This window comes from Camellia sinensis, chromosome 13 (assembly GCF_055761805.1).
Source record: "Camellia sinensis isolate YWXY chromosome 13, ASM5576180v1, whole genome shotgun sequence".
In the NCBI taxonomy this organism is placed as follows: Eukaryota; Viridiplantae; Streptophyta; class Magnoliopsida; order Ericales; family Theaceae; genus Camellia; species Camellia sinensis.
The window spans coordinates 145,003,879-145,020,605 of record NC_138973.1 but is presented as its reverse complement, the minus strand read 5'-3'; positions in this window follow the sequence as shown (position 1 = coordinate 145,020,605).

The following is a 16,727-nucleotide window of genomic DNA, read 5'->3' as shown; positions in this document are numbered from 1 at the left end:
AAGGAAAAGTTAGGTGAAATGTAAATAAAATATACTTACATTTCACCTAGTTTCACACACCTTTTCCTTTCCCTTTCCAATTCTCTCCCCAAATCTCCCAACCAAACACACCATAAGGGTAAAGAATATTTTCAAACTTTTTATGATATTTTTTTTGTAAACCTTAACATTACTCATAAAGATCAACTGACTTAAATGATTGACTCCACATTAATCGGGGCCAACTAATTAGGGTAATTATATGCATAAACGAATTTGTTCTCCATTTTGTTTTATCATTAGATGTAAGATTAATAAAATACACATGGGACTCATTATTTTGTCATTATTATAATAATAAAATAATTATTTATATATAACATGTTCAATTTAATTAGAATTCGTTGATTTGAATTAAAAAAGAGGCACTTAGGCCAATAGTCCAAATTTAAAATTTTTGTCCAATTGTTCCAAATTCTATACCTGGTTTGGTTTGGAGTTTTTAAAAATAATTTTTTGATTTTTAAATTCATATTTTCATATTTTTAGTCTTTTTTAATATTATATATATATATATATATATATATATTTTTACTTTTTAGATCCATTTAATCTTGATAGACTTAAAAAGTATAAAATTTGTACAAAAATATTTAAGAAATTCATTAAATACAACAAAATACGAAAATCCACTAAATTTTCAATTTTTTTTTTTGGTATTTGATGAATTTTTAAAAGTTCTTTTTCGTAAATATTATAAGTATATATAGATTAAGTGTATCTAAAAAAAAAATTTTAAAATTGTTAAATATTACAAAAAATCACTAAAAAAAATAAAAATAAAAATAAAAATAAAAATTCAATTTTCAAAAAAACAGTATAAACCATATGGATAACAATAATTTGAAATATTATATTGCCCACATCTATCTGTTAATTTGTCCATTTATCAGTCTATCTATTCACCTACTTGTCCACCACCATTATCGATCACCGCCACTGCCTACTACAACATATAAAAGCTTTACGAATCAATTTTTTTTTATTCCTAAATGTAAAAATTTTGATGCAAAAAACATTTAGGGATCAATTCTTGTCGTCTTGAGGATAGTTGTTAAAATGTCATTTTGAAAGTGAAAAAAAAAAAAAAACATACAAACAAACAAACTTTTAGTGACAAAAATTTTAAAATGTCACTAGTGAATGCATTTTTGAGAGAAAATAATTTGGTGCAAAAAATATTTATTTTTTAAGATAAAAATTTTGATCCCAAAATGATAGAAATTGATTAGTAAATGTCTAATTTCGTTGCTAAAAATATAACAATGAAACTTTTGCAACTAAAATATTTTTTTTTTTATCTAAAAAGTTAGAAGATGTTTGATAACATGATTCAGCACTTAAAACTTAATTGATTATGTGATAATGAATTAAGTCTGTTTGATAACCATAATTAATATCACTTAAAAATTTAAAATTTAAAAAAATTCTAAGTCATATAAAACTTACTTAATTATAACTGAATTTATAAATATTAAATATAAGTATCAATATATACTATTATAAACTTACCACCACCACCACCACCACTACCAGTACTACCATCATGCTACCACCACCACTATTACTACCTTTATCATCACCACTACTACCATGCTGCCGCTACTGCTACCACTACCACCACTACTACAACCACCATTACCATCACGCCACCGCCATTACCACCACCACCACCACCACCACCACCATCACTACCACTACCACCACCACCACCACCATTACTACCACCACCATTACCATCACTACTGCTACAACGATCGCCACCACCACTACTACCATGCCACTACCACGACCACTATCGCTTCCGCCACAACTACCACCACCACCACCACTACTATGCCACTGCACCATCACCATCACAATATAAAAATTAAAATATAGAATTTAAAAATAATAAATTTTAAATTTAATTTTATACATATCAAATAACTTATTTTTAATTCAACACTTATATTTTTATTAAACAGTTTTTCAACTTAAAAAATTAAGTATTTAGTTTTTAATACTTAATTTTTAGTTTTCAGCTTTATCAAACAATGCCTTATTTTGTCTCTTAATTTTATTTCTAAAATCTTAATTTGTTGTAGTTGCCAGTCACCGGCAACTTCTCTCGCAACAGCGACGATGACTTCTTTGGTAAATTACCGGTGGTAATGTACACTAGGGGTGTTTGTGGGTCGGTTTGTTTTAGTTTGGCACTAATTTTGGAACCAATCCAATCATGGTCGGTTCTAAGTTTTTGAACCCAAAACCAAACCAATCATGCACTAAAACCAACCCAAACCAACCCAATGTAACTCGGGTTGGTTCGGTTGGAACCACGGTTCCATTATATTAAAAATATTTGAATCAACATTTTTTTTTTATTTGTCTATAGCTGATTTTGCATCAACATTTTTGTAAATCAAAACCACAGAATATGCAGCGGATAAAATAATCAGATCATACCTTTAGATGATCGAACCTCGTGGATAAATCACGTGCTTCCAGAATCCTGATAATCAACCCAGCAGTGGAGTGATATCACAGATTGAATATCACCCACACAAATCACAGTGCAAAAGGCTTGATCGTTGTTTGGTGGGAGAGAGTCAGTATATGGGTAGAAACAGATCATACGTCGTTTCTCTCTTGGTTACCCATAACCATATATCAGATATATAATATATTATTATATCTATCCATATCAGTTAAAACTGATAATATCTGTATCTTGAGTGGTTATCCTAAATAGGTTTGAATTCAATTTCAAAACCTATTTGGATAGGATTCCAAATTCAAATTCAAATGGTCATGCCACATGGGCGCCCATTACTAACATCTCCCACTCGCACATGAGTTGGCATGACACTGCCACATCTCTATCTCAATCTCCCCAAAAAACGAACAATCTCATACTAGCCAATGCACCGTGCGACCGCTGAGAACACCTACAAATGGGAGCTCTATACTAGAAACTCAATATGAGTCAGCACAGAGACATCAACCCAAAAAAGAAAAGAAATAGTGTCTCATATACCCCAGACCCATCTAATTACACCGGTCCAAAAAACATCTCTAATCCCTCAAAAAGAGCATGTTTGACCCTCTCAATTCTTGCAATATATTCACACTCAATTCGCCTCTCATACAGAGCGATGTGAGTTGCCGGCAGTGAATATACAACAGTGGTGTAATACTAGATGATCTTCCCTTTGCACTCATGCCATTTAGTTTAGGATTGACCGCTTTCCCAGTGATGTCCCTTAAGGCCGAATCATGCATGACCGCAGGCAACATACCAAAGTAGCAGAACATCAACCCCTTACCTTATGACATAGTCAAAAGTCACAAAAGGGTACATAAATGAAAGTCATATCAATAATGACTCGTAAGACTCACACGGTGAGGAAGCAGGGATCCATTCTCTCACCTCATTACTCGGTCGCTAAGCACATATAGTATGAATACATGTTACGGTGGAGTAACTCTTCCATAAAGAGTGACGTCATACTCGATACACCGTACAGATATTAGTCTAGTCGCTTTCTAGCGCCTAACCCGAATTCTCTATTTGCTCGCCTTCTAGGCGCCAAATGAGATCTCGCATCTGGCTAATCATAACAGGCACAACATGGAAAGTGGGTACTAACATCCATGTTTGGTCCTTAACACGACCTCATCTTGGTTATAACCAAGGCGACATACATAGTGGATGATTTAAGCCTCTCTTGGCTCCGAATAAAAATAAACCACCAGTGTCATCCTTGCTCGCTCCCAAGCGCCAAGGGCGATTGGTCGTGTGAGTGAGTCAATCTTGCCTGCTGACATCATCATCTGCTAATCATTATGACACAAACCATAATAGTGTCAACATCCCATCATCTCAAAATAAGTGATCGATTTAAAAAAAAACACAGCTTGCGCAATTATAGATTCCAAACATAAGCCTTATCAGCACCTCTTGCGATAAGTATGTACAATGGAATCCACCATGTGCATGAAGTAATTTAAGATCACTACCTCTTGCGCAATAACCTCTCTAAAGATATTTTTTGGTGACCAATTTGCGTTCATTCTTAATGCGCCCAACTAGCGCAGATGCGCCCAACTAGCGCATTGAATTTTACAAGGAGCAAATTAATATGCTTCTAATAAAGCATTTTATCCACAGTCTAATGAGCAAGGTCAATGTCTAAACAACTCAGTTAACCATTTATCAAAGATAACACTTATCATGCCGAATACGCCCACATAACGTACTTTAGGCTCCCACAACAAAGAATAGATCAAGGAATATAGGTCATCTGTTTCTCCCAAAGACAATCTGAGGATTCACTCAAAAACTAAGGCTCTGGCTTTTACTGATAGGTAAGTCAATGGGTTTGCAATTTTTGCATCTAGAATCGTTCTAGGATATTCCTTATGTAAGTCATCGAAGACAAACCGAGAATTTTCCTAAAACAATCCCTAAGGATCTTACATCCGAGCATATGAATTACATCACCCATGTCCATCATACCTAAAATAGAGGACTGCCCACCCTGGGTGGTGACAACCTTATAAATTCCTGGCTCATAATGACTAAGTAGGGAAAAAACTTCTTTTGGACCATTGATCATGCCTCAGTGGTCTTCATCGATCATCGTTGGCCTATCATGGCTTGACGAAATCTAAGAACCACTGTTTGGATAACTGCTTTAGGCTGTAAAAGATTTATTGGAACTAGCAAACTTTTTGCGCTCCTAACTTTTCACCATAAAAGCAGAAGGTAAATCCCTACGGATCTACTTATCCAATTCTCTGATGAGAAATCGGGTCACAATGTCCACAAATCAATGTTGCAAACTTATGTCAATCATAGCCTAAGTCAAAATAACCTCACTCCCCCGGAGGAAGTCTTCTCATGGTCTACACTTTCCTCAGTGGTGCGACCATTCGGTATCTAGCGAGCCTTATGCCTCAACAATGACTATCCAATTTACGCATAACTTTATAACAGTTTTGCGTCATAATGGAAAGTCAACCAAATTATAAAAAATGATTAATCCTCAAAGACTTTGTCTTAAACTGCGCAACATTTGATCCACTTTCTAAAAACAGGGGACTAGAGCCTTTGGCATTATCCTAGGCTCTTTATCATCTTGCCGAGCAATCATGAATGTTTCCCTCTCAATCACCCAGTGATGACGTGGAAAATTTTCACATTTGCTACCACGCAACTAAGAATGTAGAGTATTCTGCTCTAATGGAGTAATCCATTAGTAGGCACATCGCTCCCACTGTCCCTAGGATATTAGAAATTTCTTTCCATTCTCAACTAGGCTACATAGAGCGCTATGCTTGGAATTCTCCATCTTATAGAGTTCCAAAAACTCTATTCACGTCACCTTTACTAATAAAACTTTATGTGACTTAGTTACACTACCACAAAGCTGCTTACCTATATGCACATGACCCGGAGGGTTTGCATGACCGCATACAATAATGCGCCACACGACCCTTTGTGTTTACAAGATAGCATACAATAATGCGCTATAGAACCCTAGGTCTGATCTTCGCAATCTTATGAGAAGTAAAATAAAGATAAGCTGCTTAACGGTTACAGATTGCCCATAGATGGCTCTCCGCTAACCCATTACTTAAATGGAGTGTAAAATCTGATATGGAGGGCACTTAGTTAGGGATATAGGCAACAAACTAGTGTAATTTCCAATTGGGAAACATTTTGCGCCATTATCCACCTATCATTAACAATATTTAATTCCTTATCTCTACTACACAATTGTGTTGTTGAGTACTAGGAATAATCAATTTTCTAAGCACTCATCTCTCTTCACAGAGTTTTCTAAAAAATAACTCAAATAGATACTCGCCACCTTGGTCAAAACTAAAAACATGAAAGCTGTTATCTAATTGATCTCAACCTCATATGTGCAATGTCAAAAATCATCTCAAAACTTTTGACTTATGGGAGATCAAATAGTCTTGACTCAGATGCGTATCGTAATCTATAAATGTGTCGAGATTGAGGCTTAGCTATCATACCCTCACACATATCTAGTCACAAATATCATAGTGGACTAAATGCGCCAACACAAATGACCTTCTATGGCTTTCCTACTTACTTGTGCGCACCCATTGCGAACAAAGTTACACATTCACATGAGAGCAGGATGTCATAAGCGAGTGGGCTCGAGAAGGCCTACTCAAACCATCGTGTCATCATCTCATTAATGTGATTAAGTATAATAAGCCACTGGTTCATGACCAATGTCATAAACTAATTCCAATCATCTTAATGTGTGAGTTCTCAAAGACAAGTTTTAAAGGTTTAGGCCCAACTAGGTAATGACTCACGACAAAGCCATATTCACTAGATCATAAAAAGGATGTCATGGAGATATCAAGTGCGCCTAAGTCGCAAATTTAACTAGTAAGTGCTAATCCCCTGCACCTTCAAGTCAATTTTATTCTCCATACACTTTACTGCATCTAGTTGAAAGATGACGATACTCATCTTGCCATATCTATTTCTCGCTTCATAGTTACTTGCAATTAATTCTACTATCCACAAGAAGAAGAGAATAAGCTATCAACTATGACAGCTCCAAAGTAACTTAAGTGCGAATTAGGCTAAAGAGTCTAATTCAACACAATACTCTCACAAGTGATGCGTCAAATTCTTAGAGTCATAACAACCTTGTCGGCCTTGACCTTTTCATCACTATGCCGCAACGTTTGCGCTTAGTGTTAAACGTTATTCAAAACGTTAGCCTAGCTAAGGAATTGTACAAAGAAGCCCCTCCTCATGTCTCACACTCAAGTGTGGAAACAGTAAGTGTCCAGACTTAGACAAGTTGGCAATGCTAATAGATTTTGCAGCCACTAAGCGCTAATCTTTTCACTTAGTGTTAACAGATTTTTGCAGCTTCTAAGCGCTAATCTTTTAACTTCACGTGATATTTCAACGCACACTATTATAGTGCATGAAATTTTGCTCCATCCAACTCCCAATAATTGGGTAGAGAGCAAAACACTGCTCATACTGGCTACTCGTCTTACACTTAATGACTAATTTATTTAAGCTCGCATTTCTAGGATGACGTGACTCTTGAATGTTACTTCATCCAATGATGTAACATTATTTACAAATCAAATTACAAAGTCAATCCGCGTAGCTCATTAGTCAAGATCATATACTGATCTATTGAGGGCTTACTAATTTCATAACTCCAAAACTCGCCAACCAAAACTACGTAGTATGCCGTTAACCATAGCGCACACATTAGTTTTTATTGTGCCAAACAAGGCACCAAAACCACGGCGACTTTGAGTCATGTTTCCTTACTTTGGCTCAATTAAGGTTTGACCTAAAGTCTCCAAGACTTTTGCTCATCTAAAGAATGGGATTAGTTTGTTCACATTTGAACATCTCTACTAAGTTTAGGTCAATCAAATTAACTTCCATAAGTTAAATCAATTTAGAGAGAAATTCGCATTGGGATTAATTTGATTAGCATAATATAATTTTGCCGCAAAAAACTAAATTAAATAGTGACAATATTACACAAGTCACAAGATCGAAAATCCGCTATGCTCGTAATCATCTCTTGCGCCACAGGTGACAATTATCCAAAATTTAATTTAATTTATGCGCAAAATATTAGTTTTCGGGAGTTAATCTACAAAGATTTCTCTCAACCGAATAACCTCCCACTGACTATGGCATATACAAAGCATGATAAATTCCATACAATAGCATCTTAATGTAAATTTACAAATAACTCATGCTATATTCATTTAATAATGGAATTCTAATAAATAAATAAATAAATAATCATGCTCCTCTAATTACAACATATTACAAACTCTAAAAAAAAATATGCTGTATTAAATATTTAAATTATGCCATAACAGAAAGTACATCATCCTGAAATTTTCTGGAATTTTCTGGAATTTTAAATAACTAATAAACACACATAAAATCAGAAATAAATATTTCAGAATCTGATAAAATGCTATAACTATACCAGTAAATAGTAAACTATATCAATAGTCTACAATAAAAAATTCAGCCCCAGAAATTTAATCATGCAACACCAGATGCATTTTAAAGCAAAAATAATGCATTATTATTTCAGGAAAAATATTTTTTATCTTCATAAAATTTTCAAAATTTTGCAGAATGTAGAAAAATTAATTCTGAGTCTAACGATACCAACCATGCTTAAAACAAAGCTATAACGAATAAATTATGGCCAATTAACGCAATTCAGAATTAAAAACAAACAAACAGAGCCTTAGAGCCAAGCCAGCGCAGAAAAAACGGCTCGGCTCGGCTCGCCGCAGCTCAGAGCAACTCGGCGCGAGTCGGCTCAAGGAGCGGCTCGGTGCGCGGCTCAGCCCGCGGCTCGGTGCGGCTCGGCTCACGGCTCAAACGCGGCTCGGCTCACGGCTCAAACGCGGCTCGGCGCTCGGCTCCAACGCGGCTCGGCACTCGGCTCCAGCACGCGGCGCGCGTGCGAGGCGCGGACGGCGTGCGCGTGGACAGCGCCGCTGACGCGCGCGTGACGGCGCGTGTAGGCGCGTTTGTAGGGCTTCTGGCGCGTGTGGGCGCGTGGGAGCGCGTGGCTGCGGCGTGGTGGCGCATGCATACCACGCGCCGCCTTCCAGGGTGTTTTCTGGTCCGATTTTTGTACTGCCAGACTCCTTTTTTCAAAATAAAATCATTTATGATATGAAAAAAGACATTAATGAACATAAAAAAAAATTATTTTTATGCTCCTAATCTGATAAATTTTTTTTTTCTTCTACAAATATTCATATGTATAATATATACACATACATATAAAAGTATACACATGATTATAGGAAACACGAAAATATCCATTAACATGCTCTGATACCAATGTAAATCAAAACCACAGAATATGCAGCGGATAAAATAATCAGATCATACCTTTAGATGATAGAACCTCGTGGATAAATCACGTGCTTCCAGAATCCTGATAATCAACCCAACAGTGGAGTGATATCACAGATTGAATATCACCCACACAAATCACAGTGCAAAAGGCTTGATCGTTGTTTTGTGGGAGAGAGTCAGTATATGGGTAGAAACAGATCATACGTTGTTTCTCTCTTGGTTACCCATAACCATATATCAGATATATTATATATTATTATATCTATCCATATCAGTTAAAACTGATAATATCTGTATCTTGAGTGGTTATCCTAAATAGGTTTGAATTCAATTTCAAAACCTATTTGGATAGGATTCCAAATTCAAATTCAAATGGTCATGCCACATGGGCGCCCATTACTAACAATTTTCTTCTTCTTCCAAGTACTTTAAAAATTCAAATCGAAGAAATTTCACATGTTCGCCACAACTGTTGTCAGTGAGGTTATCAATTTCCATTTATTTGAACTTTAATTCATCCTATTTAAAGAATAACTTGAAACAGAGTCTAATATTTCATAATGCACATACATATGGTTTGTGAGCTCTATTATTCTCCACACTAAGGCCAAGTTTGGGAAGACTAAATAAGTGCATTTTTTGTCTTTTTGGACTAAAAAATTGAGATTGAAAATATGGATGTTTGGGTTAACTTTTTGACTTTTTATGGAAAAATGTGTAATAAAAAATTGTAAAAATTGGTTTGTAGAGGAAAATTTGAATTGGGAGTTGTGCAGCCGTAATTGTTGACTTTTGGTGAATAGTGTTAACTTTTTAACTTTTTGAGTAACTTTTTGACTTTTTGGCTTATTTGGGACTTCCCAAACTTAGCCTAAATCATTTATGTCGTCAGTAGGCTAAATCATTTAACTTGAAGCATAATCTATTACTCTTGGATCAATAGTTCAAAATTTGTTCAATTGCACAAGCTTCATGAAAATAGGAATTTTGAAGTAACATACAAGACCATGATAATATGATGACATGTCAATACAAAAAATAAAAAATAAAAAAAATTATGTACATAAAAATTTGACAATTCTAATTTTATCAGTTTGACAATTTGAAGACCTAAAACCAAATCAATGCAGTAAAAAATAACTCAAACTAACCTAAAGAGGTCGGTTTGGTTCGCTTCTTTGGTTCTTTGTGTTTTTTGAACACCTTTGGTGGACACCAATTGATAATAATGTGTAAGAATAGTGAAAAAAGTAGAGAAAGAAAAAAAAAAGTACAAAGATATATATATATATATCTCTATATATATCTTTCAAAATAATAATTTATGCTTCTCACAAATAAATTTCATTAATCATGTTGTAAACGCAACAAAAAATCACTAAACTTAATGTTGCATATACTCATAAAGGTAGACTTATCACCAAATTTTCATTCAAAAAAATAGGATAAAGTACAATACGTTCATTAAGGTTGCTTAAAATATGAATTGCCTCCTATGATTCTGAAAATTACATCATACTACTTCAAATTTCTAATTTCATAATAAATGTCCATTTTTTTAATAAATTATTAAGTCAATTAACAATTTTTAATAATTGTTAATTATATTAAATAAAAAAATTCTGATAATGAAATATTTGTAATTTTTCAAATCACAAAAACTAATTTATATTTTAAGTGAACCTAAATATATTTGTAATTACCAAAAATAAAAAATAGAGCGCTGTGGTACCGTACATGTGTAGTTGAATTTCATTCCATGCAGGTCCTACGCGCTAACAAATTTGTGAAATTTTATTTCCACGCTATATAAACTTTCAGTACATAAAAAAAAATGTGTTCAGAAATAAATTTCAGAATAAATATCAAATTTTTAGATTTAAAGTTATGAACAAATATAAATTATTCAAGTATATGTTTAATTATTTATATGTAAATAACTACTTTATGTTTATAAATCTAAATCCAAACATTTGATATTTGTTTGAAAATTTATATCTGAACACATTTATATTGTGTATTGAGAATTTGTATGATATACAAATAAAATTACTCACAAGTTAATTGGGCCGTGTATGGAGAACCACGGTGATATATATATATATATATATATCTTTATTTTTGGAACAATGTTATAAATTCAAAATATAGATAAATAAAAAAAATCAAAAAATATTTAATATTTAAAATTTAAAATTTATGATCAAGAGTCACAAATATATAATATTGATCTATCATTTTGGGTAAATATGTGAGAAGTTTTCCACAACCATAGACTTAATTTTTGTGTGCAATAATTTCGTTATTTTTGTGAGAAGTTTTTGTTATTACTGTTATTTTTGTGTGAAATAATTTTGTTCTCCTTTCTTTCAGAAAGGACACATCAACAAAATTAATAATCTAAATGCCTATATCACAAATTTCAACAAAATAACAATCAGCTTGTTTGGTTCCAGTTTTCAGAAAACAGTTTTCAAAAAATTATACTTTTTCATTTTTCATATTTTAATGTTTTCAATGAATTTTTTAAATATTTTAAGCAATTTTTTTTTTAATTTTTAGACATACCTAACATATATATACCTAAAAAGTAAAAAAATTGTGAAAAAAATCTTTTAAAAATTCACTAAATACCAAAAATACGAAAAAATACGAGAATTCAGTACATTTTTTGTATTTTTTTATATTTATTAATTTTTTAAAATATTTTTTCACAATTTTTGTGCTTTTTAGATACATCTAAGTAAGGTGCATCTAAAAAAGTAAAAAAAAAAATTAAAATTTTAAAAATATTCACTAAAAAAAAAAAACATGAAAATCAAAAAACTCAGTTTTCAAAAAACTGAATTCAAAAAATTGACACCAAACACAATGAATAATTTTATTTTTAAACTAGAGTTACGATTTTGTCTAGGCATTCAATTAGACAATATTGTTGGACATATTGAAACCTATCCCAAGTTTTATTTTTATAATTTAAATCGTTTAACTTATAAGAATTTCTTAGTAAATCATAAATATAAAAAATAAAGTCAATTAAACAATCATAACCACATCATCGGTTTATATTTGTCTTTAAAGAAAGGATCTATTCATTATCAAAATTATACTTATCATCCATTTTATTAAAGACAAAATTGATCTAATCATATAATTATACTATTGTCATCAACCACAAAGCCCAACATCACTCTAGCTCCTAATCGGAGGGAATCCTTAACTCTCAAAACTAACACCCAAGTTAATGTAATTTCACATTCAATTTTAAATCCGAAGCGTTAAGTTACTGGAGCAAGATCGTGGGAAACAATTCTTATTTGTGTGGAGGGAATGTAAAGCTTCTTCGTTTGTTCTCTCATTTTTATTATTTTTCTTTTCTTAACTTGATGTCCAAACCAGTTTTGCATATCTAACTAATTGCGGAGTCCTAAAATTAATGATCGAATTTTCAAATTAATGGCTAGGCCAGCTTTGCACTCTCATTTCTTACCATCATCAAAACATCAACGCAATCTTATTATGTAAATCAAAGTATAACACAGCGGATAAAAAAATTATCAGATCATACCTGAGGTGATAGAACCTCAAGCGAAGAATCTTGTGAGTAAATCAAGTTCTTCCATAAATGTAAACAACGAACTCTCAGCAGTGGAGTGATACTGCAATATGAGTATCACCCACACAAATCACAGTGCAGAGGCTGGATCGTTCTCATATGGTAGAGTGTTAGAGAGAGAGTCTGGGAAAAAAAGTATGGGTAAAAACCACATAACGTATATGATATCAATATATAACTTAACCATTTAATTTGACATATAACCATATATATCAATCTATTCATATCAGTTGATACAATAGATATGGATATCATGAGTAGTTATCCAAATAAGTTTTGAATTCAAATTCAAACTTACTTGGATAAGGTTCAAAGGGTTTAAAGGGTCATGCCACATGGGCGCCCAATTTCTAACATCTCCCACTCGCACATGAGTTGGCATGACATTGCCACATCTCTATCTCAATCTCCCAAAAAATGAACAATCTCATACTAGCCAATACACCGTGCGACCGCTGAGAAACACCTGCAAGTGGGAGCTCTATACTAGAAACTCAAAATGAGCCAGCATAGAGACATCAACCCAAAAAGAATATAAATAATGTCCCATATACCCCAAACCCATCTAATTACACCGGTCCAAAAAATATCTCCAATCCCTCAAAAGAGCATGTTTGACCCTCTCAATTCTTACAATATATTTACACTCAATCCGCCTCTCATACAGAGCGATGTCAGTTGCCGGCAATGAATATACAACAGTGGCTTAATACTTAGATGATCTTCCCTTTGCCCTCATGCCATTTAGTTTAGGATTGACCGCTTTCCCAGTGATGTCCCTTAAGGCCTGTCACGACCCAAACCCGCCCCTATAGGTTTAGCATCGTAACCGGCCAGTAATCCTTGGATTACCGAAGGCCTTCCTATATAATCAAAATAATCGGGGCTTGCGAAAGCAATAAACAAAATACCAATAGTCCAACGAGCTGTGCATCTACATGAACAAATAATCACATGCAAAAGCGTTAATTTACCTACTTACATTACATAACATGTAACACAATATCTTATACAAAAAAACAGATGTACGGGACAAAAATGTATAACATAACCAAAAGATTGCTAACGGTCTTCCAGGCCTAGCCCCAACTCGGAGGCACCCAAAACACTTGGTAGGCTTCAAAATAGTGGCTCGGTAAAAACCCTTCTACACTTGCCCTCCAGAACACTCACCTATAAATATATATATATATATATATAAAAACAGTAAGTTAGAGCCCAGTGAATAACATTAAAGTAAAGGGGTTAGTGAACGAATTCCAAATATATCATATCCGTAAAACAAATTATGACACAATCATTCATATCAGTCTCATATCAGAACATAACATAATGATACATCTCATAGAACATATTACATATCGTTTTTCGACTAGAGTAATCGGTTCCGGATACCGATTAAGCACATATCACCACAATGAAGTGGCTAACGAGACCTCATATTCACATTTATGTCATGGACCCGTATTTACATGCCGTCTCCCATGACTTGGGACTATCTATGGATGCCATAGTAGATTTCAAACATGGGAACATTTGTTCACGTAAACAATATCATTTCAGAAATCATAACATATCATAACTCGTTTGGAACATAATTCATATCAACATATCTTTATAGAAATGTTACTCACAATGGGCTTCCAAAATCGGTTGGTCAGTCTTTGAGTCTTGACCTACAAACATAAATGTATATAGTACAAAACATGTCTCATTATTACTCATTTATGTGGCCATACATGGCTTAGCTTTCTCACTTTAATTTCCCATTCATTCCATGCTACATAACTTGTTCATATTGCCCATATACTTGGATTCAACACATATTTTCTAATTCACTTACCTATGTTGTTTCTTAGCTTATTAATCTTTAACGGTTCATAAATCATGCCTAAGAATGCCCATAAAGAGATGGGAGTGAAGATATGTACTTAAAACATCTTTTGAAAACATGCTGAAAATAAGTTGGTGGCTAGAGCTAGCTTTTCTTGGCTAGAGCCAGCAGAAGGCAAAAACAGAGCTCGCTCAAGCCAGAACTCCTTCGCTCGAGCCAGCTTTTGCAGAGTTCAAAATTTTGAGAGCTCGTAATGTTGGCTCGAGCCACCATTTCTTCGCTCGAGCCAACTGTAAATTTCTGGGCACCAAGCTTAACAAAAATGGCTTCCAACCACCTTCAAACCTTGGGGTCTTGCATGGTTTGATCAAACACATAAAATAGCTTTAGGAAACTTCAATACAAGACCCTTGAAACATCTTTTATTCAAAAACTCATCAATTCTTGAAAGATTTGAATCAAAATTCCTTCATGCAATATTTCAACTCCTTTCATGGTTTTCCATAACATGCAAATGGTGATCAAGAAACTCATGAATTTCTGAAACATTAAACATGATAATCTCTTGAATATGACAAGTAAAATTCACATCCATGCAAAGATTTCAAGACCAAAACCCAAAACATGAATGACAAGGTATAATCTTCCATAAACATGCATACAAGCCACTTTCTTGCTCAAAACCCATCTTCATTTCAAATTCCATTAGATGATTCAATAATTTTCTTAATACATGATGCATGGAGGAATAGCTACAAAAAATAGTCATAGAATCCTTACCCAAAGCTTTAATTTCATAAATGTGAGTTGAATCTCCCTAGTTTTCTTCTTCTTCTTCAAACTTTTGGGCTCTCTCTCTCTCTCTCTCTCTCTCTACACAAAGGGCCACATGAGCAAAGGAATGATACAACACTCCCTCACTCAGCTGAATAAACACAACACACACCTTACTTTGAACACAATACACGTGCACACACATGCAAAATTCCAACACACACACACAAGGGTTTTAATCCCCTACGCTCAACACTACAAAATGTCTTAGCACATCATACACTTAATCACATCTTGGATTATTAATAGGATTAGATTAGGTACCAATCATGCATCATCTAAATCAAACACAAGTAACCTTAATTAGTCAAGTTTAGCACAAAATTCAATTATTCAAAAATAGTTCCAATTAAAGCTTAATTTAATCACATGCGATTTTACTAAACTGAATCAGTTTTTATCAAAACTTCTCAGATGGTTCCAAAAATTCTAATTAGTCAATCCATGTGCTCAATTTTCGTTTATGAGACCATTTAGGCTATCAAATTCATATCAAAGCATAAATCATTTCATATCAAAGCATAAATCATAATAGATATTACTACGAGTAGCAGATTGAAGGCCCTAATAACATACAAAATACATAATAAACACATAACTTTTTTTAACCACTTAATTAACATCCTTAATTACGGATTAGTAGTTAATTATGGACCAGGGTTGTTACAAGGCCAAATCATACATGACCTCAGGCAACATACCAAAGTAGCAGAACATCAACCCTTTACCTTATGACATAATCAAAAGTCACAAAAGGGTACATAAATGAAAGTCATATCAATAATGACACGTAAGACTCACACGGTGAGGAAATAGGGATCCATTCTCTCACCTCATTACTCGGTCGCCATGCACATGTAGTATGAATACATGTTACGGTGGAGTAACTCTTCCAAAAGAGTGACGTCATACTCGATACACCGTACAGATCTTAGTTTAGTCGCTTTCTAGCGCCTAACCCGAATTCTCTATTTGTTCGCCTTCCAGGCACCAAATGAGATCTCGTATCTGGCTAATCATAATAGGCACAACATGGAAAGTGGGTACTAACATCCATATTTGGTCCTTAACACGACCTCATCTTGGTTGTAACCAAGGTGACATACATAGTGGATAATTTAAGACTTTCTTGGCTCTAAATAAAAAATAAACCACTAGTCTCATCCTTGCTCGCTCCCAAGCGCCAAGGACGATTGCTCGTGTGAGTGAACCAATCTTGCCTGCTGACATCATCATCTACTAATCATTATGACACAAACCATAATAGTGTCAACATCTCATCATCTCATAACAAATAAGTGATCAATTTAAAAAAAAATATGACCACATCTTGCACAATTCTAGATTCCAAACATAAGCTTTATCAGCACCTCTTGCGATAAGTATATATAATGGAATTCACCATGTGCGCCTCACATGAAGTGATTCAAGATCACTACCTCTTGCGCAATAACCTCTCTAAAAATATTTTGGTGACCAATTTGCGTTCATTTTGG